The sequence below is a fragment of the Pleurodeles waltl genome, chromosome 4_2 (assembly GCF_031143425.1).
Source record: "Pleurodeles waltl isolate 20211129_DDA chromosome 4_2, aPleWal1.hap1.20221129, whole genome shotgun sequence".
Classification (NCBI taxonomy): domain Eukaryota; kingdom Metazoa; phylum Chordata; class Amphibia; order Caudata; family Salamandridae; genus Pleurodeles; species Pleurodeles waltl.
The window spans coordinates 91743137-91769016 of record NC_090443.1 but is presented as its reverse complement, the minus strand read 5'-3'; the positions used below and the strand labels follow the sequence as shown (position 1 = coordinate 91769016).

Sequence of the window (25880 nt, the reverse complement as noted above, 5' to 3'; positions counted from 1 at the left end):
TAGTCTCAAACAAGTATATTATAACTCCCTGTGCTACTTAGGCTTCTCATTGGTCTATACATAAATCAGTGTTAATGGAAGATATGATATGTAGAAGCTGGTAAAATATTATATATTGCACCCGGGCACCCACCCTTTGTTGGCTAGGCTCCAAGAGGTGGGGTCCCCTAAAAGATGTACTTAACCCTGGGTCCCTGGAGCCAAAAGCAGCCCAGTGCTTTAAGTTACTTTAACCTTTGTTTTTTTCAGTGAATTTCAAAAGGTGTTTTAACGTCAAGTAACAGCATTAAGACATGGCATTTAAGTAAGGCAGGCCTACTGGCTTTATCAAAGGGTTAGAACATCAAAATATTAGTGGGTGGACTACTGGCTTGGCAAGGGGTCATCACATCAAACTATATCAACCAAATTCCACAATAATTTATCATTAGCCATGTTCCAAAGTAATCTTTATAAACACAAGCATAGCAATGCCCATTTATTGTTGTCACAAACAATTAAAATAAAGCATTTTTCTTCTCAGCATTAACATATTTCTTCAAGAGCAATGATTATTAATTAAAGGCCTAGCAGCTTCAATATCTATGCAGCAATTAAAGGCATTTTTTTCTTATTTTAAACTTGGGTGCCTCGGTCCCAAGTGAGGCACCCTCAGCCTATTTTTTCATAGCAGTGTCTTTTAAATATGTATTTTTTTTTAAGTGGGTACCAGGACCCCACCTCGGGCACCTACAACTTCCACAAAATTTGGAGGCTACAGGTGGTTCGGTGTCCGGGGAAAAGGGATTGAAGAATTCACAGAAAGTTCCAAAAGAACTAGATAGCAGACTTGAGATCTCCACAGTGTGGAGGATTACAGGTCACATTGAGAAATCCCATACTTATTGCAACCATGTACCCACTTCATCAACCGAGCATGGGTGGACTCTACGGTCAAGTGATACAAGTCCGCATGGCACAGATGGTCTCACTGGTGTGTGCGAAGGAATCTGGATCCCATGGGGTCAGATGATGTAGCAATAGTTAATTTTTTGTCAAAGTTGGCCGAGAAGGGTCTAGCTTACAGGACCCATTAATGCTTGCCATTCAGTTTTTTTCGGCGGCACACTTTCCTTTTCAGGATATCCCAGCAGGCTAACACCCACTGGTTTCTAGGGTCATGAGGAGCATCAGGTTGTCTCGACCTCCAGTCCCCAAGTATGCTTCTCCGTGGGACATTAATGCTGTATTGAGAGTTTTGGAACCCTGGCAAGATAATTAATTTCTATCACAGAAACAGCTTTTAAGTAAGTTGGCAATTCTTTTATGGCTCATCTTTTATAAAAGGGTGTCCGAAGTGAGAGCTTTTTGGATATTTCAGTGAGAATTTATTCCCTAGAAGGGGTCTCTTTTTCCATCTCAAGGAGGGATAATTCCAATACCAGAGTGGTTTATTATTCAGCTTTCCATCAACATCCAAAATGATGGGTGGTAAGATGCCTAGGGACGTGCAAATTGATGACAGAGGAGCTTCGTCATCCGGGAACATCACAGCTACTTATAGCCCTGAAGAAACTGTTCAAGGCAGTTTCCTACTCAATTATAGCGAGATGGGTGAAGTGGGTGATGCAAGAATCAGGTACTGACACTGATATTTGGAGTTCATTCCAGAGGGGCCATGGCTTTCAAAGTCTTCCACCTACGGAGGTGCTTGGAGGACATCCTGAATGCAGCAAATTGGTCCCCTGACTCTCCTTTTAAGAAATTCTATTTCAAACCGGTCTAGAATGTTGCTCCATTGGTTGTTTGTAAACTTTAAATTTGCGTAATCCAATCCTTCAGTCCTGACACAGAATGTGAAATTTCCTAGCTAACATAGAGAAAAGTTTCAGTTCTATTAAGGACACAGAGGAAAGGATTATCCCCCGCAATACTTTTGTATACCCACTCAAAGATTGTCACAGGTACTCCTTCAGGATAAGCATTATTTGCATATGTTATTCTGTTGGTGTACTATAAGCAATAATGTGATGATGATTATCAATGTATAGTGTGTAGTTGTTTTGGAGGCTTTCGGGACTCCAATTTACCAATTGTTTTTTCTGTATTCCACAGGCAATAACCAGAAGCAAGAATTTTGATTGCAGATGATTAGCATAATACTTTGCACCGAGAAAGATAAAGTGCTTTTCTTTTATGAGGGCTCTAAGCTTGACGGAGAAAAGTAATTGGAGGAATGTTGTTTTCCCTCAACCAAAGACTCATGGGAAATGCAGTTTTAGGTTTTCAGTAGTAAAGATGTTTGGACTGCTGAGCTGAAAAACAAACATAGAAGGAGAAATGCATAATTCTTGTCTCTGTGTCCTTAACAGAACGGAAACTTTTCTTCATGTTAGCTAGGAAATTTTACAGTCTGTTAACTTCATATACCTGATCCCTGCGTTTTGAAACATGAATGTAAAACAGTTTCAGAGAGGCTCTTAATGGTAAATCTATTAAGAAGTTTCCTTTTTCAGCTTCCTGTAAGAGAGCCAGCTCTTGGATCTCTTGTTAAAGCCACAGCAGAAGGGCCTGTTTTACAAGTCTGTTGTATTTGACGTAATGCAAGTAGAGTTTTTTCCAAGACGTTTTAATATCTATATTTTATCATGTTTAGTACCCATTTGTTGAAAACGGTTTCCTGCTTTCCTGCTAAGCAGTCACTCAACCTGCCCTTTCCTGAAGTTTATTTGGCTTGGGCATTTTCTCCTTATATTTGCCCCTTTCATTTTCCATTACCTCAAAATATTTGCCAAGCATGACTGGACTGATGCCATTTTGGTGATATTGTGACATTGAAAAGAGAGGTCTACGTGGTCCTCTTCTGTCAGCCACTGTGAAAACTATCTCTGGATTGCAAATCTCCCACTGTTTTGGATATTTTAGGAGAATTGCTCACAGATGTTCTGAAAGGGTTTTCATTGGGGAAAGGTGCATCAATGATAGTTGAATGCAGTAGATATTCCAAGGTGTGTGTGTCTACTTAAGAGAGTTCTAGTACATGGTTGTCTGCTTGGTGAATCTTAGGCAAGGATTTGTGCTGGCACTGTATGATGTTCTTTTTTGCATTCCCCTGGGAAGTGTTGCCTGATTGTCTTCCATTCTGGATTTTTGTATCTATTTAGCATGGCAGTAGAGGTAGCTCTTCTGTCCTTATCCAGAAGTAGGGATTATGGATGCTGCATTATTACCTCTTTTCTTGTAGTCGCCTCAATCAAGGAGCCTATACATCAAGGATTTTATAAAAACAGAATCTTTATTTGCCACAATCAAGGAGACTGTGTTATCAATGATGTGATTATAAACAGGATCTGGTGGAAAGGGCCAGTATTTATGTCAACCTTGGATATTACTGCCTAAGAGGTGGCTGGATTTTTCTGGATGTTATTTTCTTGTTGCAGGATGACCAGGAAACATAATGTCTCTTGAATTTGTAAATGGACACCATGTGTTTCAGCTACTCTTTCGACCACTGCATGATACACAACCAAGGTAAATGACAGAGGAAACCTAGATGACTATTGTAGGAAGCTGGCTCTGTATACACTATATCAACGTGAAATATAGTGTGCACAGAGTCCAGGGGTTCCCCAGAGACTTAACAGAGGCTAAAGTAGATAATACTAATGCTCTCTTTGTGGTACTGTGATCCAGCAGTTAGGCTTATCAGAGGGCAGTGCAAAGCATCTCTTGTGCACACACAGACAATAGAGGAAGCACACACTCAATGACTTAACTTCAGATCAATGGTTTTTATTTCGCAAAAATATATTTTGTTAGTTTATTTTTAGAACCACAAGATTCAAGTTGCAGGCAAGTACCTTAAAAGTTTCGTATTTCACACAGGAATCAACAGTACTTTGTTTGAAATAGGTAGGTAATATGGTTTTTGGATTATTGGCAAAAAGGTATTTTCAAAAAGGACACTGCATTTTTCAAACAGTTCCTGGGAGGAAGAAAAGGTAGATCTGTTTACAGGTAAGTGCAACACTTACAGTTTCAGTCTCTGGGTTTTAGAAGTCCACCGGTTGGGGTTCAAGCTAACTCCAAACACCCACCACCAGCAACACGGGGCCAGCCGGGTGCAGAGGTCAAAGTTGAGCAAATTTAACGTGGGCTTCTATGGAGACAGGGCTTACTTGGAATCCGGTCAGCCAGCAGGTAAGTACCTGTGACTCAGAGGGTGGACCAGGGGGGGAAGAGTACTGGAGGGGCCACAAGTAGGCATCAAACACACCCTCAGCGGCACAGGGGCAGCCGGGTGCAGGGTGCAAACAGGACGTCGGGTTTCCAATGCTGGTCTAAGAGGAGATCCCGGGGGTCACTCAGAGGCTGCAGGCTGGGTGCAGGGGGTGTCTCGGGCACAGCACCGGTCGGATAGGGAGGAGGGCTGCCTGCTGAATGATGAGGCACCGGGGGTCAGTTTCTCCAAGGCCTGGGTGCTGAAGGTGCAGTGTGTCCTTTAGGCATCAGATATCTTCGTCCAGAGCTCGCGGTCAGGGGGGTCCTTGGGATACCCTCATCAGGCATTGTCGTGGAGGGGTGGAGAGGTCAGCCCAGGGTGGGCACTTGCTCGCAATCGCCTGGGGACCCTCTCTTGCTGGGTGGACCACCTGGACACAGGCTGTGGACGTCAGGTGCACAGGGGTCAAGACTCACACCACACATCTGGAGTGAGGTGAGAGTCCTTAGTTGTAGGTTTCTTCACACAGAGCCGCTGTCCTCTGGAATTCTTAGTCCTTTGGGGTGTAGGTGTAAAGAAATGGCTCCCTGTTGCAGTTACCCCCCACTTTTTGCCTGATACTGATGCTGACTTGACTGAGAAGTGTGCTGGGACCCTGCTAACCAGGCCCCAGCACCAGTGTTCCTTCACCTAAAATGTACCATTGTATCCACAATTGGCACACCCTGGCATTCAGATAAGTCTCTTGTAACTGGTACTTCTAGTACCAAGGGCCCTGATGCCAAGGAAGGTCTCTAAGGGCTGCAGCATGTCTTATGCCACCCTAGAGACCCCTCACTCAGCACAGACACACTGCTTACAAGCCTGTGTGTGCTAAGTGAGAACAAAATGAGTAAGTCGACATGGCACTCCCCTCAGGGTGCCATGCCAGCCTCTCACTGCCTATGCAGTATAGGTAAGACACCCCTCTAGCAGGCCTTACAGCCCTAAGGCAGGGTGCACTATACCATAGGTGAGGGTACCAGTGCATGAGCACTGTGCCCCTACAGTGTCTAAACAAAACCTTAGACATTGTAAGTGCAGGGTAGCCATAAGAGTATATGGTCTGGGAGTTTGTCAAACACGAACTCCACAGCACCATAATGGCTACACTGAAAACTGGGAAGTTTGGTATCAAACTTCTCAGCACAATAAATGCACACTGATGCCAGTGTACATTTTATTGTAAAATACACCACAGAGGGCACCTTAGAGGTGCCCCCTGAAACTTAACCAACTAGCTGTGTAGGCTGACTGGTTCCAGCAGCCTGCCACACTAGAGACATGTTGCTGGCCCCATGGGGATAGTGCCTTTGTCACTCTGAGGCCAGTAACAAAGCCTGCACTGGGTGGAGATGCTAACACCTCCCCCAGGCAGGAGCTGTAACACCTGGCGGTGAGCCTCAAAGGCTCACCCCTTTGTCACATCCCAGCAGGGCACTCCAGCTTAGTGGAGTTGCCCGCCCCCTCCGGCCACGGCCCCCACTTTTGGCGGCAAGGCTGGAGGGAACAAAGAAAGCAACAAGGAGGAGTCACTGGCCAGTCAGGACAGCCCCTAAGGTGTCCTGAGCTGAGGTGACTCTGACTTTTAGAAATCCTCCATCTTGCAGATGGAGGATTCCCCCAATAGGGTTAGGATTGTGACCCCCTCCCCTTGGGAGGAGGCACAAAGAGGGTGTACCCACCCTCAGGGCTAGTAGCCATTGGCTACTAACCCCCCAGACCTAAACACGCCCTTAAATTTAGTATTTAAGGGCTACCCTGAACCCTAGAAAATCAGATTCCTGCAACTACAAGAAGAAGGACTGCCTAGCTGAAACCCCTGCAGAGGAAGACCAGAAGACGACAACTGCCTTGGCTCCAGAAACTCACCGGCCTGTCTCCTGCCTTCCAAAGATCCTGCTCCAGCGACGCCTTCCAAAGGGACCAGCGACCTCGACATCCTCTGAGGACTGCCCCTGCTTCGAAAAGACAAGAAACTCCCGAGGACAGCGGACCTGCTCCAAGAAAAGCTGCAACTTTGTTTCCAGCAGCTTTAAAGAACCCTGCAAGCTCCCCGCAAGAAGCGTGAGACTTGCAACACTGCACCCGGCGACCCCGACTCGGCTGGTGGCGATCCAACACCTCAGGAGGGACCCCAGGACTACTCTAAGACTGTGAGTACAAAAACCTGTCCCCCCTGAGCCCCCACAGCGCCGCCTGCAGAGGGAATCCCGAGGCTTCCCCTGACCGCGACTCTTTGAATCCTAAGTCCCGACACCTGGGAGAGACCCTGCACCCGCAGCCCCCAGGACCTGAAGGACCGGACTTTCACTGGAGACGTGACCCCCAGGAGTCCCTCTCCCTTGCCCAAGTGGAGGTTTCCCCGAGGAATCCCCCCCTTGCCTGCCTGCAGCGCTGAAGAGATCCCGAGATCTCTCATAGACTAACATTGCGAACCCGACGCTTGTTTCTACACTGCACCCGGCCGCCCCCGCGCCGCTGAGGGTGAAATTTCTGTGTGGGCTTGTGTCCCCCCCGGTGCCCTACAAAACCCCCCTGGTCTGCCCTCCGAAGACGCGGGTACTTACCTGCAAGCAGACCGGAACCGGGGCACCCCCTTCTCTCCATTCTAGCCTATGTGTTTTGGGCACCACTTTGAACTCTGCACCTGACCGGCCCTGAGCTGCTGGTGTGGTGACTTTGGGGTTGCTCTGAACCCCCAACGGTGGGCTACCTTGGACCAAGAACTAAGCCCTGTAAGTGTCTTACTTACCTGGTTAACCTAACAAATACTTACCTCCCCTAGGAACTGTGAAAATTGCACTAAGTGTCCACTTTTAAAACAGCTATTTGTGAATAACTTGAAAAGTATACATGCAATTTTGATGATTTGAAGTTCCTAAAGTACTTACCTGCAATACCTTTCGAATGAGATATTACATGTAGAATTTGAACCTGTGGTTCTTAAAATAAACTAAGAAAAGATATTTTTCTATATAAAAACCTATTGGCTGGATTTGTCTCTGAGTGTGTGTACCTCATTTATTGTCTATGTGTATGTACAACAAATGCTTAACACTACTCCTTGGATAAGCCTACTGCTCGACCACACTACCACAAAATAGAGCATTAGTATTATCTCTTTTTGCCACTATCTTACCTCTAAGGGGAACCCTTGGACTCTGTGCATACTATTCCTTACTTTGAAATAGTGCATACAGAGCCAATGTCCTACATTGGTGGATCAGCGGTGGGGTACAAGACTTTGCATTTGCTGGACTACTCAGCCAATACCTGATCACACGACAAATTCCATAATTGTCATTAAAAATTGATTTTTGCAATTTGAAAAGTTTTCTAAATTCTTAAAAGTCCTGCTAGGGCCTTGTGTGTTAAGTCCCTGTTTAGCATTGTCTTTTAGAGTTTAAAAGTTTGTTAAAAGTTTGAAATTAGATTCTAGAAACAGTTTTAGATTCTTTAAAAAGTCTTCCAACTCTTAGCAAAATAATGTCAGATACAGAGATGAATGTGGTGGAACTCGACACCACACCTTACCTCCATCTTAAGATGAGGGAGCTAAGGTCTCTCTGTAATATCAAAAAAATAACCATTGGCTCCAGACCTACCAAAATTCAGCTCCAGGAGCTGTTGGCAGAGTTTGAAAAAGCCAACCCCTCTGATGATGACCTCACAGAGGAAGAAATTAGTGACTTGGAGGCCAATGTCCCTCCTCCAGTCCTAAATAGGGAGAACAGGACCCCTCAAGTCCTGTCTCCAACTGTGTTAGTCAGAAATAGTGAGTCCCTCACAGGAGGGTCCCACATTTCTGAAATCACTGAGGATGCTCTCAGTGAAGATGACCTCCTATTAGCCAGGATGGCCAAAAGATTGGCTTTGGAAAAGCAGCTCCTAGCCATAGAAAGGGAAAGAAAAGAGATGGGCCTAGGTCCCATCAATGGTGGCAGCAACTTAAATAGGGTCAGAGATTCTCCTGACATCCTAAAAATCCCCAAAGGGATTGTAACAAAATATGAAGATGGTGATGACATCACCAAATGGTTCACAGCTTTTGAGAGGGCTTGTGTAACCAGAAAAGTGAACAGATCTCACTGGGGTGCTCTCCTTTGGGAAATGTTCACTGGAAAGTGTAGGGATAGACTCCTCACACTCTCTGGAAAAGATGCAGAATCTTATGACCTCATGAAGGGTACCCTGATTGAGGGCTTTGGATTCTCCACTGAGGAGTATAGAATTAGATTCAGGGGGGCTCAAAAATCCTCGAGCCAGACCTGGGTTGATTTTGTAGACTACTCAGTAAAAACACTAGATGGTTGGTTAACTGGAAATTAAGTGTGTGACTATGCTGGGCTTTATAATTTGTTTATGAAAGAACACATTTTAAGTAACTGCTTCAATGAAAAGTTGCATCAGTATCTGGTAGACCTAGGTCCAATTTCTCCCCAAGAATTGGGAAAGAAGGCAGACCACTGGGTCAAGACTAGGGTAACCAAAACTTCCACTGGGGGTGACCAAAAGAAAGGGGTTACAAAAACTCCCCAGGAGAAAGTGGGGGACACTAGAAACAAAGAAAAAGAGTCCTCTGTAGGCCCCCAAAAACCAGAACAGGTGGGTGGGCCCCAAGACACAACCCAAAACAAAGGTGGGTACCAGGGTAAGAACTGGGATGCCACTAAGGCATGGTGCCACAACTGTAAACAGTCTGGACACCACACCAAGGACACTTCTTGTCCCAAAAACAAACCCCAGAACAAAATTCCTGGGGTAACCAGTGTAGCCATGGGAGATGACTCCTCAGATGAGGAGGTCTTCCTAGCCTTCAACTGGAAACAGGGCCCAACAGGTGAGTTGGAGATTCCAGAGGGAAGTAGACACTTCCACCACCTACTGGTGAATGGAATCCCAACCACTGCCCTGAGAGACACTTGTGCCAGTCACACTATTGTGCATGACAGGCTGGTGCTCTCAAACCAGTACATCCCAGGTGAGACTGCCAGGGTAAGAGTTAGCCTAGACAGGGTCACTAAGAGGCCTGTGGCTTTAGTGCCCATAGAAGTGGGTGGCACTCTTAGCTGGAGAAGGGTAGTAGTCAGTACAGACCTCCCCCTTGATTGTCTCCTTGGAAATGACTACCCAGAGGTTAGTCAGAGCCCAAGAGAGAAACTGGTCCAGTGCCAGTCCTCTCCCAAGGATTCTGGAAGTCCTGCCTCTGCAGTAAATGCAAGCAGGCCCCAGAAGAAGAAGAAAAGAAAACAGAGTAGGAAGGGTGGACAACCTTTAGCCAAGGTTACAGCAAGCCAAGGAGATTTTGCTCCAGTAGGGGAGAACTCCAAAAATGGCCCTGATAAAGTCCAACCTGACCCACAAGAAGTCCTGGCTAGTCAGGCAACTGTTAAACCTGAGTGGGTGACTCCTCAGCTAACAGAAGAAAGAGTGGAAGAAGGGTGTTTACTACAAGATGTGGTAACCCCCCACTCTAATACAGCAGACAGGCAACCTGAACCCAAAGAAGCCTGTAACTTAGCCCCTTCCCTTTTAGGTGAAGAGCTAAAGGTGTGGTTCTGGGCACTGACAGCTGTCAGTGGCCTCTGCTGGGTGTTAGCCTTTATGGCTGCACTATCCTTAGCATGGTGGTCTGACCCCATGCCAAATAGCAAGTTAGGCCCCCTGACCCTATTGGTCATGGTGGGGTTACTCCAGCTCTGGGTAACCTCTCTGGGTAAGCTAGGGGTAACCCTGGCCAAGATAAGGTTAGCAGAGGTGGATACCTCTAAGGCCAAAATAGAAAGAATGGGTGGAGACATTGAAGAGGCAGACAAGAGGCAATTCAGACTAGGTCCTATCACTGTGGAAGTGGGTCAGTTCCCCAAAGGGAATGACCTGAACAGAAGGATGTAAGGCAGAGTAGGCCCTGCAACTAACCAGCCTATTTCTCCTACTCTTCCTCGCCTGACAGACTAGGAAGACTCTCCCAGCTTGGGCTGAGTCTCCTGGCCTGTAGGCTGGGGGGGGCTTGTGTAAAGAAATGGCTCCCTGTTGCAGTTACCCCCCACTTTTTGCCTGATACTGATGCTGACTTGACTGAGAAGTGTGCTGGGACCCTGCTAACCAGGCCCCAGCACCAGTGTTCCTTCACCTAAAATGTACCATTGTATCCACAATTGGCACACCCTGGCATTCAGATAAGTCCCTTGTAACTGGTACTTCTAGTACCAAGGGCCCTGATGCCAAGGAAGGTCTCTAAGGGCTGCAGCATGTCTTATGCCACCCTAGAGACCCCTCACTCAGCACAGACACACTGCTTACAAGCCTGTGTGTGCTAAGTGAGAACAAAATGAGTAAGTCGACATGGCACTCCCCTCAGGGTGCCATGCCAGCCTCTCACTGCCTATGCAGTATAGGTAAGACACCCCTCTAGCAGGCCTTACAGCCCTAAGGCAGGGTGCACTATACCATAGGTGAGGGTACCAGTGCATGAGCACTGTGCCCCTACAGTGTCTAAACAAAACCTTAGACATTGTAAGTGCAGGGTAGCCATAAGAGTATATGGTCTGGGAGTTTGTCAAACACGAACTCCACAGCACCATAATGGCTACACTGAAAACTGGGAAGTTTGGTATCAAACTTCTCAGCACAATAAATGCACACTGATGCCAGTGTACATTTTATTGTAAAATACACCACAGAGGGCACCTTAGAGGTGCCCCCTGAAACTTAACCAACTAGCTGTGTAGGCTGACTGGTTCCAGCAGCCTGCCACACTAGAGACATGTTGCTGGCCCCATGGGGAGAGTGCCTTTGTCACTCTGAGGCCAGTAACAAAGCCTGCACTGGGTGGAGATGCTAACACCTCCCCCAGGCAGGAGCTGTAACACCTGGCGGTGAGCCTCAAAGGCTCACCCCTTTGTCACATCCCAGCAGGGCACTCCAGCTTAGTGGAGTTGCCCGCCCCCTCCGGCCACGGCCCCCACTTTTGGCGGCAAGGCTGGAGGGAACAAAGAAAGCAACAAGGAGGAGTCACTGGCCAGTCAGGACAGCCCCTAAGGTGTCCTGAGCTGAGGTGACTCTGACTTTTAGAAATCCTCCATCTTGCAGATGGAGGATTCCCCCAATAGGGTTAGGATTGTGACCCCCTCCCCTTGGGAGGAGGCACAAAGAGGGTGTACCCACCCTCAGGGCTAGTAGCCATTGGCTACTAACCCCCCAGACCTAAACACGCCCTTAAATTTAGTATTTAAGGGCTACCCTGAACCCTAGAAAATCAGATTCCTGCAACTACAAGAAGAAGGACTGCCTAGCTGAAACCCCTGCAGAGGAAGACCAGAAGACGACAACTGCCTTGGCTCCAGAAACTCACCGGCCTGTCTCCTGCCTTCCAAAGATCCTGCTCCAGCGACGCCTTCCAAAGGGACCAGCGACCTCGACATCCTCTGAGGACTGCCCCTGCTTCGAAAAGACAAGAAACTCCCGAGGACAGCGGACCTGCTCCAAGAAAAGCTGCAACTTTGTTTCCAGCAGCTTTAAAGAACCCTGCAAGCTCCCCGCAAGAAGCGTGAGACTTGCAACACTGCACCCGGCGACCCCGACTCGGCTGGTGGCGATCCAACACCTCAGGAGGGACCCCAGGACTACTCTAAGACTGTGAGTACAAAAACCTGTCCCCCCTGAGCCCCCACAGCGCCGCCTGCAGAGGGAATCCCGAGGCTTCCCCTGACCGCGACTCTTTGAATCCTAAGTCCCGACACCTGGGAGAGACCCTGCACCCGCAGCCCCCAGGACCTGAAGGACCGGACTTTCACTGGAGACGTGACCCCCAGGAGTCCCTCTCCCTTGCCCAAGTGGAGGTTTCCCCGAGGAATGCCCCCCTTGCCTGCCTGCAGCGCTGAAGAGATCCCGAGATCTCTCATAGACTAACATTGCGAACCCGACGCTTGTTTCTACACTGCACCCGGCCGCCCCCGCGCCGCTGAGGGTGAAATTTCTGTGTGGGCTTGTGTCCCCCCCGGTGCCCTACAAAACCCCCCTGGTCTGCCCTCCGAAGACGCGGGTACTTACCTGCAAGCAGACCGGAACCGGGGCACCCCCTTCTCTCCATTCTAGCCTATGTGTTTTGGGCACCACTTTGAACTCTGCACCTGACCGGCCCTGAGCTGCTGGTGTGGTGACTTTGGGGTTGCTCTGAACCCCCAACGGTGGGCTACCTTGGACCAAGAACTAAGCCCTGTAAGTGTCTTACTTACCTGGTTAACCTAACAAATACTTACCTCCCCTAGGAACTGTGAAAATTGCACTAAGTGTCCACTTTTAAAACAGCTATTTGTGAATAACTTGAAAAGTATACATGCAATTTTGATGATTTGAAGTTCCTAAAGTACTTACCTGCAATACCTTTCGAATGAGATATTACATGTAGAATTTGAACCTGTGGTTCTTAAAATAAACTAAGAAAAGATATTTTTCTATATAAAAACCTATTGGCTGGATTTGTCTCTGAGTGTGTGTACCTCATTTATTGTCTATGTGTATGTACAACAAATGCTTAACACTACTCCTTGGATAAGCCTACTGCTCGACCACACTACCACAAAATAGAGCATTAGTATTATCTCTTTTTGCCACTATCTTACCTCTAAGGGGAACCCTTGGACTCTGTGCATACTATTCCTTACTTTGAAATAGTGCATACAGAGCCAATGTCCTACAGTAGGGCAGTCCTCTGGAGTTGGCAGAGGTTGCTGGGCACGGTGGCCGCTTTGCTGGTCTTTTTGCAGGTTCTTTGAAGTAGGAGACAGGCCGGTGGGGCTGGGGCCAAAGCAGTTGCTGTCTTCCTTCTTCTCTGCTGGGGTTTTCAGCTTAGCAGTCCTTCTTCTTCTTGTAGGTTGCCAGGAAACTGGTGAGCTGGGTTCAGGGAGGCCCTTAAATCCTAGATTTAGGGGTGGGTTAGGGGTCAGAGGGCAGTAGCCAATGGCTACTGTCTCTGAGGGTGGCTATACCCTTCTTGTGCCCACTCCCTTTGGGGAGGGGGGCACATTCCTATCCCTATTGGTCCCTGTCCTTCAAACCAAGAGGGAGGATTCTGCAGCTAGGGGGGTCACCTCAGCTCTGGACACCTTAGGGGTGGTCCTGGCTGGGGTGGTCAATCTTCTGTTTTCCCTAGTTTTCCCGCCGGACTTGCCGCCAAAAGTGGGGCTTTGACAGTCGGGCAGGCATCTCCACTAGCTGGAGTGCCCTGGGGCACTGTAACACGAGGCTTGAGCCTTTGAGGCTCACTGCCGGGTGTTACAGTTCCTGCAGGGGAAGGTGTGAAGCACCTCCACCCAGGACAGGCTTTGTTTCTGACCACAGAGTGCACAAAGGCACTCACCCCATGTGGTCAGAAACTTGTCTGAAAGTGGCAGGCACAGACCGGTCAGTCCTACACTAGCAGTTGGGCTAACATACAGGGGGCATCTCTAAGATGCCCTCTGTGTGCATTTTTCAATAAATCCCACACCGGCATCAGTGTGGGTTTATTGTGCCGAGAAGTTTGATACCAAACTTCCCAGTATTCAGTGAAGCCATTATGGTGCTGTGGAGTTTGTAATGACAAACTCCCAGACCATATACTCAATATGGCCACACTGTACTTACAATGTCTAAGAATTTACTTAGACACTGTAGGAGCATATTGCTCATGCAGCTATGCCCTCAACTGTGGTATAGTACACCCTGCCTTAGGGCTGTAAGGTCTGCTGGAGGGGGTGACCTACCTGTGCCGCAGGCAGTGGTTTGTGGGCATGGCACCCTGAGAGGGGTGCCATGTCGACTGCCTTTTTCTTTCCACCAGCACACACAAGCTGCAAGGCAGTGTGCATATGATGAGTGAGGGGTCCCCTAGGGTGGCATAATACATTCTGCAGCTCTTAGAGATCTTCCCTGGTCACAGGGCACTAGGTACTTGGTACCATGGGTACCCTTTATAAGAGATTTAACTGTGTGCCAGGGCCGTGCCAATTGTGGAAACAAAGGTACAGTTTTAGGGAATGAACACTGGTGCTGGGGCCTGGTTAGCAGGGTCCCAGCACACTTTCAATCAAAGTTGGCATCAACACTAGGCAAAAAGTGGGGGGTAATCATGCCAACAATGGCCCTTTCCTACAGCTATGGTTCTATTTATGAGGTAAATGAGGCTCAACGTCTTGCTAAAGGATAAGTTACTTACCTTCGGAAAAGTACTTTCTAGTAGAGACTCTACCTTTCCTCGCCTTCTGAATATTCCCCTGGCTTTAAGACTTTTGAGCAGCACCTCTACGCACCGGTAGGTGGTGCTGTGCGGCTCCACAGTGACACTGTTCCGCTCTGAAAGTGAAGTGCGGAGGATATAAAGGCACCAATCCCACACTGCTTTTGAGGCTGTCTGCGCACTCAGACGCAGAGCCTCAACAGTAAATTGACTTTGACCAGTGTGCAGATTCCTAGACTTGGGATCTTATTGATGGGTAGATCCCTGTTCACAGAACGGAGTGGATGGGAGAGTCTGCTGAGGAACCTATAGTTAGAGTCTACCAGAAGACCGTTACTGTAGGAAAGTAACATGCTTCTGAAAGAGCCTTCCAACCGCAGATTCCTCAACTTTTGAAAAGGTTGTCAATTGGCTCAATGCAAAAAGTCCTGTAGGACTAAGCAGGTGTAATGCCCTTCTCAACTAACCCAGCTGTCCTGAGAGGAGTGTTTTCTGAACATATGGCATGACACCCACTTAGCCAACTGGCAGAAGTCCAGAACATGAACTCTGCGTGGCAACGTAGTGGTAGCAGCCTTGGCCCTGGGAGAATGGGCTTACACAGGAGGTTGCTTTTTGGCCCATGCTCAGCAGATCTTGATCCAGAGCACGATCCAATGGAGGATGGTCTTCTTCTGCTAGACCTCACATTTTTTCACCTTAGTGAACCCCCACAAGGAGCTGATCCTTCACCCAGTGTTTGATATGATCGATGTAAAAGTTCAGAGCTCTTTCGGGTCCAAGTGGTAGTCTCTCCTCCTTAGAGGGGTGAGGCAGAGCATAGAACACTGGCAGGGTGATGGGTGACGGTTTGACTGACATTGAACAGTGTCACAACTTTTGGTAAGAAGGATGCTTGCGTCTGCAGAACCAGTTTGGAAGAAGGTGGTGTACGGTAGGTTACACAGGGAGCCTGAAACCTCTGTCCTTCTTCGGCAATAGAAAGTATCAGAAAAAAACAACTTCTGGAGCAGGCACCCTCTCAATTGTCCCCTTTGACAAAACGGCCTGCACTTCCTACCGGTAAGACACACAGAAGGCCCTCTGTCAGTTGCACTGGGGATGATGGAAGGTGCAGTGGAATGGCAATAAAGGGCACGGTGCACCACTTCAAAACCATCTGGAGGACCCACCAGTTGGATAGATTGGTCAGACAAACCAGAACTATCATCGGATCCTGTCTCCAACTGGGTAGCTGTGCTCCATGAAAGGGGCCTGGGAGATGGGGCTGTGTGTGTTTTGGAGTAGCTGCTTAGGGCAATTGATTGTCAAGCTAACCCTTACCGCAGGGGAGGTGGGCTCTGCAAAACTGATGTGCACATTGCTGGGGCTGAATTAACTGTATAAGATACCTTTGCTGAAGCCACAAAAGAGATGGTAGGACTGATGCGGCTGGCGAGGGGGAGCAGATAATCTCAGGGAGCGTTCTGTGGTTCTGCTCTCCTTGAACTGCTTTTTTCTTGGACTTACCCGAAGATTTGGAGCAGGACGGCAAACGACTCCGGGAACAACTCCTGCAATACCTTGAGCAGGACCAACCCTTTGACTTTGACCAGTTTAGTCGCCGAGTCTTCTGGTACTGGGCGACAGAGTTTCACCATGCAGTGTTGTATGGCGTTCGGGTTCAGTGATGCACACTCAGTGCAGGTCTTGACTTGACCCTAGGTACCACAGGGAAACTTGAGGATCGGTCTCAGCCATTTTCTTGTAAAAGTCCTTACAGGGTTTGAATCCTTGCATCTTGGAAGTTGACATTTTTATTGCACACTGAAAATTTAGATGGTGAAAAGCTGTTTCATAGAGACAAGAGATAGCTCTGTTTCAGAGGCTGGTGGTGCGGAAAGAAAGGAACTGACATCAGTGCATAGAAGTGGCACCTACATAGGCCAAGCACATCTCTTCCTGAGCGAAACAGCATCAGTGTGAAGCCATACGGCAGAACCTACTGTCGCACAGAGGTACTGATCAAAGGTTTCCAGACCCTGTCTGACGCCTTGGGATTTTTCAAAAGGTGAGAAACCTGTAGACCGAAGTCTCTAGCAGAAGATTATATTCATTTTAAGTATAACAAATTATATTTTACCCCTATAAATGTTGTGGCTCATCCCCCATGCAATCTCGACTTCCTGTTTGTGGTTCTCTTCGATGTTGCAAATAAGTGAGCTACCCAGATCTTCACCGAATTCCATTTCTGCCTCCTCTCTAGATATTTTATGCCTGTACTCCTAGGGATCTTACCTAAACGTTATATGCTTCACTGAATTCTCTCTTTTTTTTGGCAACAGTGTAGCCACGTCTTCTATAAGATGCAGTTTCTATCCTTTGATCTCAAGTGTCTTTTCAACCACACTTTTTTACTTTAAACGATGGGGTTGACTTTCATTTTCTTCTCCTTTTTTCATATCTTGATCATATGTACAAGTTCTTTTGGGTCTGCACAGTCACGGATAGCAATCCTGAAGATGATCCTCAGATGTGAAATCTGAATCACTGTGTATTTAACGCTTTCCATCCTGCTGTATTATGGCCTTGGGCTTTTTCAGAGTCAATCACATTTCAGGTAGTATTTCGACATGAAATTATATCATGTCTTTCAAACAGCATTCTTAAAATTCTCCTTGAGCCTTCTCTGAGCCCTCTAGCCCATCTTCTTCAGATAAACCCACAGTGTGATGACCCTAGAACAGCTTCTCTCTGACTTTCAGAGGTATGGTCACAGTGTAAGCAAAAATAAAAAATCATGAAGTGAATCGCTCTCTGCCAATTTCAATGGCACTCTGGACTCAAAACTGAATATTCAACTTAACCTTTTAACTTTAAAAAGGAATCAATTTAACTCAGAGATATCATCCCCCATAACCTGCGTTCTCAGGTCTCCTGGGGTTGAAAACCAGAGAAAACCCAACTTATTTGATATCATTTAGTCATTTGATATCATCCAGTGTGTTTTAATTCTTCTCAGAAAACAATATAGTTTTTTGATTTTATCACCGACCTTGAGCCCTATTCTTCGCTTACAAACACACAGATGAAAAATACAAGCTGAAAATGGTGACTACATACTGAGGAGCTGTAAGCTTATGCTCGACGTCATAGTGAGCCATACTGGCTCCAACAATAATCAATGCCAAAAACAACAAAATCCAGAATCCAGACCCAAATTTCTGATGATTAATGCACATCATACAACACTTGAATAAGTCCAAACTGCAAAAGGGTATTTAAAACATAACAAGGCCTTCAAAGGGCTCCGTATTCTCTTTATCATGTTAATTAGTCATCCATAAAACTGAACCAAAGTTAGTCCATGAAGCCTTCATAAAGAGAAATTTTTATAAAGTAGAACAAGTTCATATTTAACATTACAGGTCTGCATATGGAACAGTTATAACAGTTATTAAAATTCAACGGGTAGGAAAAGTCAAAGTAGGGTAAGGAACAAAAGATATTCAATAAATGCCAGGAAGAATGATAGCACATGCTGCACAATGTGAACCAGCGTACTGGAATTTATGAGCCAAATAAGGTAGGTATACAAAGAGGCAAGACAATAGATAAAAGGGAACAAGTGCAGTCTTTTCAATGAAAGTACGCCAGTGAAAATTATTAACAAGTTAAAGTATGCTGGTGTAGATAATTAAGAAAAGGTTTAGAATGAAATAACTTAAATGAAAGAAATTCAGAGTAAGGATTTCCATAGTATATTATCGATACACACAAAACCGCAAGACGAATGTATACAATGATTTTAGTAGAGTGTTTTTGGAGAGTAGGCGGAAAGAGTGTCAAGTTGTTCAATTCAGATGTTCATTAATGCACTCTATTGTATCTTCAATACTAATATAATTATCTTATTTTTCTCCTAAAAAAACCAAGTTACTTACCTTCGGTAACACTCATTCTGGTGAATACTCTAACCGCAGATTTATCGCCTTCAGACTTTCCCCAGCAGCAGCTTGAATCGGAAGAATACATTAACCACGGTGTTTCCCACCTGTAGGTGGCGGGGTGTGACCCCACTGTGACTCTTTGCCACCCCGGAAGTGACAGCGTGGGGCTGCATATAATATAAGCGCCAACCCTGCGCTCGTATCAATTTCTTTCCTATTTTTCCCTCTACTTCCATACTCAGAACGTAAAACAAATTGTCCGGAACTTTGTGCGGATGTTCTAACTAGGAACCTTTGTAGATGTTAATGAGGTCACACTGAAGTATAGGGAGGAGTGAGCAATCTAAGTGAGATGCAGTATCCACCAGAAAGTGTGTTATAGAAGGTATGTAAATTGTTCTTCTGAGGTGTACTTCTAAACCCAGTTTTCTCACCTATAGAATAAGTATCAGAGCAGAACCAACCCCAAAGGTCGAAATTCTGTGAGGTTGGCTCAAACCGGAAAGTCTTGCAGAACTGAGCAGGCAACGTGATGTTCCTGCCGTACCTTATTATAAATGCAGCAGAGTTTTGTGGAATGCCCACATCTCAGTTTGGCAGATATCTAAAACAGGCACCCCTCAGACTAATACCATTGTAATTGCCTTGTCCCTGGTGGATGAGCCTGCAGGTAGTTGCTTCCCAGTCAGTGCGTCGCCGATTTAGAAGCAGAGGACTATCCACCTAGACCAAATCCTCCATTGCATTGCCTTGCATTTCTTTGCACTAGTTAATCCCACAGAGGTGATCATCCACTTGATTGTTCATTGTGCGATTGATGTAAAATCTTTGTGCTCTCTCTCTCTTTTAGGGTCAAGACAATGCAGCCTCCCTTCCTCTTTCAAGGGGTGAGGTGGGGCAAACAACACTGGCAAAGTGATCAATTGGTCAGCGTGGAAACTGCATTTGGCAATAAGGCCATTCGGTCCTCAATAACAATTTGTTTGGCAAGGAGAAGGGACAGTTGCACTGAAAGCACCTGAAGTTCACTCACACAGCATGCTGATGTGGCTAAAACGAAACAGTTTTCAGTAATAAGAGCCTTACAGAACAGCTGTGCATAGGCTCGAAGGGCATGCGCATGAAAAAGAAAGTATTTGGTCAAGACCAAGTTCAGTTTGCATTGAGGAGTTACAAATGGCGTGGTAGGAAATGGGAGTCCACCTTTCATAACCCACATCACAACCTGTAACTTAAAAAAAATCAGGCAAAGGGCCAACAAATAACCTTTCACTCTGCCCACTGCAAGACTCCAGATTGGATCTGGAGGTTTTTCATCAAACGGGGTTGGTGGAGTCAGTGTCAGAATGGAAGGAACTGCGCGTGATGCATCAGAGTGGTAGTCAGTGCCGGAACAATACAGGGCCGTTAGAGGACCCCACAGGAGCAGACAGAGTTGGGGGCAGACCCACCAGCAGAAGTCAGACTGGAAATCCCTGCAGCACTGTGGGGTGCAAAGGTGTGCCAGAGAGAAGCACAACTGCACCAAAGATGTGCAGCATGGCCTCTATTTACTACAGGGTGAAGGATGGTTCTGGAAATTTGAGGCATGCCAGGACAAACTGCGGCACTGGATTAAATTCAGGGGAAATCAAAGATTGTGATCTTTATTTTGATTCCCTGTCTCTCTAAACTTCGAGTAGCAGGATGGCTTACAGTCCTGCTTGGATTTCTTGTTCTTGTTTTTAGACTTCGATTGGAACTTAGCATAATGAGAAGCAACACCTATACTTCAACCACAAACACTTCTTATGTTTTGCAGTGTAGAATTTCACAACCCAGTCCCAAATCACCTTCAGGTTCATGAAGGCATACTTGTCACACAACTTCATCACGACCAAAGCACTAGCATCACATGAACATTTCATGCTTATCCGTGACAAAAATATGCTTCCTGCTGTGTCTGCATGGCTTGACTCCTGTCATTTTTGGTGGGGACATCAAGCCCTAGCACATGTGTTTTCTGAAACTATTGAAAGACTGGTGAAGGTAGGAGCAGAGCTCCAGATACATGTGGAAGGAAGCAGAAAGAAAGGTACGGTCATGGGAATGCAGGGGAAAGTGACACTTGGATGCAGCTCCACTCCACCACATTTGGGTTAGTATGGAATCATTGCAGGACTACACTGTGCCACATACAGACGTCCCGGAGCTCTGCCGAAAAGTTTTCCCGGTTCTGATTGGCACCCGGAGGTATCTTAAAAGTGAGGAATCTTAAGACGTGGCCATCAGATAAAAAAACAGATTTCATGGATATCACTAAATTTAGAGCACTACTGACTTGAGTCTCTGTGTTTCTTCCAGGACTGCAGGCTCTCTTCTAGCACTCATACTCTACTGTGTTACTGACATCTAAACGACAGGGAAAACGTAAGGAGGGAGATAAAGGATGACAAAAAGAGAGGAACAGAAATTGATACAGCACACCTACACTCAAGATTCCACACTGAATGAACTGAAAAGCAGCACAGAGTGGCTGAAAGATCACATGGTCCCACTCAGAGGCCAGCTATTTGGGAGAACACATCCATCTGAGCACCACACAGAATCAGTGACAATGCTACCAGGTCACCTGAAGACACTGCCTGGCACAACCCTACACAGCTTGGATACACTATGTAATCACATTTCTGAATACCTGCATGGGTTGGCATCTGATTCAAACATCCCCATACCATTATGCAGAACTTGGATGACTGATTACCCACAACCAGTGGGCAGAAACGTGGATTATTATTTTGGATGAAATAAAATAAATATGTGCTCAACTGCTGATAATACGACACAAAGCAGTCATGCTTAAATCAAAGTTATTTAAGCTGTGAGTACACAGTAGAAACTGTCACACCAAACACATCGAAATATCACAACCAATTTTAAAATAAAGAGAACAAGGTTATGAGTTAAATAAGACCAAAACAGCAGAAATCCAATAATAGGCACTGGTGATAATAATTTTTAAATAATTAAGTGAAAATAGCACCAGAAAGCCCAAAGTGGCAATAGTCTATGGAAGCAGTAGACCTGGACCTAGGTGCAATATGAGGCAAGCCACGGTGGATCCTTGATTGGATACACCAAGTGGATTGGTCCCAGTGAAAGTCTGGAAGTCAGAAAGTTACCAAAAGAGTTTTCAACGTCCCAATCCAAAAAGAGATTTTTCTTTTTAAAGAAAATGTTTTCAAATCTGAAATGGAATTATCGGTCGGACACCTGCAGCAGGTTGTACCGCTAAGGCACTGGAGCTTTTGAGGGTTTTTGCTTGAAAAACATAAGGAGACTTTGTCGTTATTTCAGAAATGCTAAAGAGTTTCAGGAGAGCAAATCTAAAATTCAATCAGATGCCGTGGAACTGCCAGTGAGGTATTTTTCACAGTAGATCCCATTGGCTTTGGAGCAAACGTTTTTGAACGATCCCAAACTCCTTACTGATGCATACTCAACCACAGGAGTACACTTCTGAGCCCTCCCCAGGACCCCAGGGTATCAGGATTTTGGGGCAGGGGGTGTCACACAGTCTTTTAGGGTGCCATGCAGGGGCCACCAGAAAAGTATAGTCCAGGCTGCAGTTGCACTGGTAAGCTGGGAACTGTAGAGAAAAAGGCCTCATTCCGTTTTCTGTGCCCCTGTGGCCACACAGGTGGTCAGGTCAACTGACCCTTGGAATACACTTCTTTGTCTTGGATACAAAGGGGAAATGAGCTACTCACATGTCACAGATAGCAGATCCAGACCTTTTCTGTTCTTCCACAGGTTCAGAAAGTGCTCTGAGTAAGGGTAGGCTTGCAAGAAAAAACCCGAAGCAAATTAAAAGGCCAAACAAAAAAAAAAAACAAGCGAGTAAACGGACTATATTAAAGGGGTAGACAAGAAGAGCTACAGAACCCAGAAAAAAAGAGGGGGGAAAAAAAAGGAAACCAAAAGGAAAGCACGAATTGTTGAAAACAGAGCCCAGCCACAGACGCATGGCGTAGTTTTCCCGGCACAGTGATAAACAACTGAGGACACCCAGTGCGATCGACACGGACCTACCCAGCGCCTGTCCGGGGACTGAGATCGGGCCCGCGCTTGCCGAGGTACGTGACCACGGGGGAAAGAGGGCCTAAAAGGAGACTCGAGTCCGCGCCTTAGGGGTACGGCCCTCCCCGCCCAACTTGGCCGATGCCCTCCAAGACTCGTCACAAGAGGAAGATCATGGACTCCACGTCTCCACCAGCACGCAAAGAAATGGAAGAACAATCCCACCCGCCATCCAACGTACAGGAAACACTGGACAGAATACTAGGGGCGATTGAGGACACGAAGACGATACTACAACACGATATCAACCAGGTGGCGGTCGAAGTAGGCCTCTTGAGAGCAGAACACCATAAACTGGCGGACAGGGTCAAGGAAACGGAAACCACACTGGCAATCGTTGAACCGAAACAGAAAGACCTAGCAGCCGAGGTGACCTCTTTGGCTGCCAGAGTAACACGACTGGAACAAAGGGCTGAGGACACGGAAGGCAGAAACAGAAGGAACAATGTGCGTGTGTTGGGGCTGCCTGAGGGGGCCGAGGGGGCTAATATGGTGGACTTCCTCGAGAATTGGTTTAGTACAACGGTGGCACCTGGATGCCTAACGCCCTTTAACACGATGGAGCGAGCGCACCGAATGCCATCGAGGCCTCTCGCCCCCCGGCAGGCCGCCTCGAGTGGTAATTGCCAAATTGCTGCATTACAAAGACAGAGACACTCTTATACAGAAAGCCAGAGAGAAGGGTCAGTTTAAAGTAGCAAATGGAGAGGTGACGCTATTCCCGGACTATACCTTGGATGTTTAGAACAGACGAGCCTCATTCCTAGCAGTCAAAAGAGCCCTGAGAGACGAAGGGATTCAATATTCATTGTTGTATCCGGCCAGACAGAGGGATACTGGAGGGGAAAACCACTTTCCTCCAAACCCCGGAGGAAGCATGGGAATGGCTCGAGAAACGAGGACTCCAGTTGGAGCGGCCCACTGATGAGAACACAACTGCGAGCCGAACCCGCCGAGCTCCTGGGGCGCGGAGACAAGGGAGTCGTCCGAGGCTGGCACCAACACAAAAGCAAAAAGAGAAAAGCAAGAGGGCGGCTCTGGAAGCGGCGGCCCGAGTTAGTTGCAGTACCCCCCCGGGGGGCTCAGGAGAAGAATCAGACGATACAGTGATATCTTCGACCGGGGACTCTGTCTGCTCGGCGCATGGCCCCAAAGTGACGCCGCAGACTGCCGATGAGCTCTGATAAGCACCGCGCGAATGGACCTGGCAATACGGCACAACAGTAGAATGTGGGCCCCTCCGGACATGGCCGCCCCTCCAACCAGTATCTCGTTGGTCTAGCTAACCTGGCGAGAACTGTAGCTATATGTTGGAACAAGTTGCACTGTTGCGTGATTTTCTGGGCTACCTGCAGGTTAGTAGGTGCCCTGGGGAGGGGGAGTTGGGGTTTACTGTTATTAGTTAACTTGGCTAAGTGGGTGGCAATGCACGATGATAGTGAATGTTCGATCAAGGGTAGGAATAAAGCGGCAACCTGGGGTCACCAAGGACGCTATCACCATAACACTTTACTAATATGGCAGACTATAATCTCTTAACATGGAATGTCAGGGGGATGGGTACCCCAGCGAAAAGACACAGAATCCTTTCCTATCTGAAGAGAAGAGGGGTGCAGGTGGCAATGCTCCAAGAGACCCACTTAATAGCTGGAGAGGTTGAGAAGCTGAGGCGTAGATGGAGGGGACAGGTGTTTGCCACAGAGTACTCAGCTTATGCGAGAGGAGTACTGATATGGGTCAGGGCCGGGGTCCCACTGATATTAGACTCATTTGACATAGATCGAGAGGGTAGGTTTGTGGTGTTAGAAGGGAGACTACACGGTGTCTCGATTGTCATGAGTTGCATTTATGCCCCCAATCAGGACCAGGTCCCCTTCCTGACTAAATTATCGAGCCACCTCACCCGCCAATGTACAGGTGAATTACTAGTTGGTGGGGACTTTAATGCAATACTGGACATTAACATGGACAGGTCGACCCCACCATTGCGGGGTGCAGTATCCACCAGAATAGCCAAATAGCTCTGTCAATGGCTGGACACCTGGGGGCTAGTGGATATCTGGCGGGAACAACACCCAAATGACAACGACTACTCATATTATTCACGCCTCCACCGGTTGCATACCAGAATTGATAGAATGACTTGCACTGCGGGCCTTGCGCGTTATGTGACCCACTCAGAGTACCTTGGTCGCACACTCTCAGATCATAACCCCTTGCTGGTAACTCTGAGCATATTAGAGGACAGACCCCCAATCCCATCATGGAGACTATCCCCTGCTGCGTTAGAGGATCACTCATACAGAGAGGCCCTTAGTTGCCACTTGACAGAACACATTAGGATTAATAGTGGATCTACTACATCTAGAGCCACAGAATGGGAAACGCTTAAGGTGGTAGCGAGGGGCTTCTGCCTAGGTCAGTCGATGGGTGTGAAACACACATTAGAAAGGGAATCGACCTCCTTAGTGAAGAAAATGCACGAGTGGGAAGTGAGACAGAACCCTGGAACCCAAGAGAACGAGGAATATAACCGAGCTCGTAAAGAACATTCCCAGATCGAGGCACAGCTCAGGTGTCACAACACACAAAAATACCTAGCATCAGTACAGTCAGAGGAGGGTAGATCAGGAAGATTGCTAGCCTGGCTGGTACGCCCGGGCGGAGGGGGAGAACCCATTACAAGTGTACAAGACAAAGAGGGGCTATGCAGGCGAAGTCCATGCCCAATTAATGATGCTTTTAGGGGATATTACACGCACCTGTACAGGAAACCCAACGACCTGGGGCTGGAGGCCTTTCAGCCTAATGACCAAAGCTGCAACGACGTGCTGGAAAAGATGTATGAGTAGAACCGGGGTTGGACCACCCTACTCACCGGCGCTGCCACTGTCGGCGCTGGTGGCGGAGCCGAGGGGAGCCAATTCCGGGGGCCGAGGGATGGGCCCATGGAGGAGTGCGGGAGTGACAACAGTGGAAGAGCTTTTCAGGGGAGGTAAACTGCAGTGCTTCGCTGAACTGGTGGGAAGAGGGGTCCCTCAAGGTAAATTTCTGATGCACGGGAGATTAGTGCATGCTTTGAAAGTTCATTGGGATACGATTAATGCAGAACCCGGGGTCCATGGAGTGTTACACCTCCTCCTGACCTCAGGGGAAGAACCCCACTTGATCGCGAAAATATACCGAGCCCAGATAGAATCCGCATTGGACCACATGCAGTCACTAAGGGAGAGGTGGTCAGAAAACGATTGGGCATGCAATGTCAGATGCAGACTGGAAAAGAGCTCTGGCTTACCCCCGGAGGATCTCCCGTAATGCCCGACTACAATATATCCAATATAACTATCTGCATAGAACGTATCTTACCCCT

General features: G+C 47.2%; 1 protein-coding gene across 1 annotated transcript in view; it reads right to left on the bottom strand.

Moving 5' to 3' along the window:
• MBD6 (methyl-CpG binding domain protein 6) overlaps nt 1-25880 on the bottom strand; it is a 254785-nt gene that overhangs the window by 122354 nt on the left and 106551 nt on the right. The gene's annotated exons all lie outside the window — the stretch shown is intronic.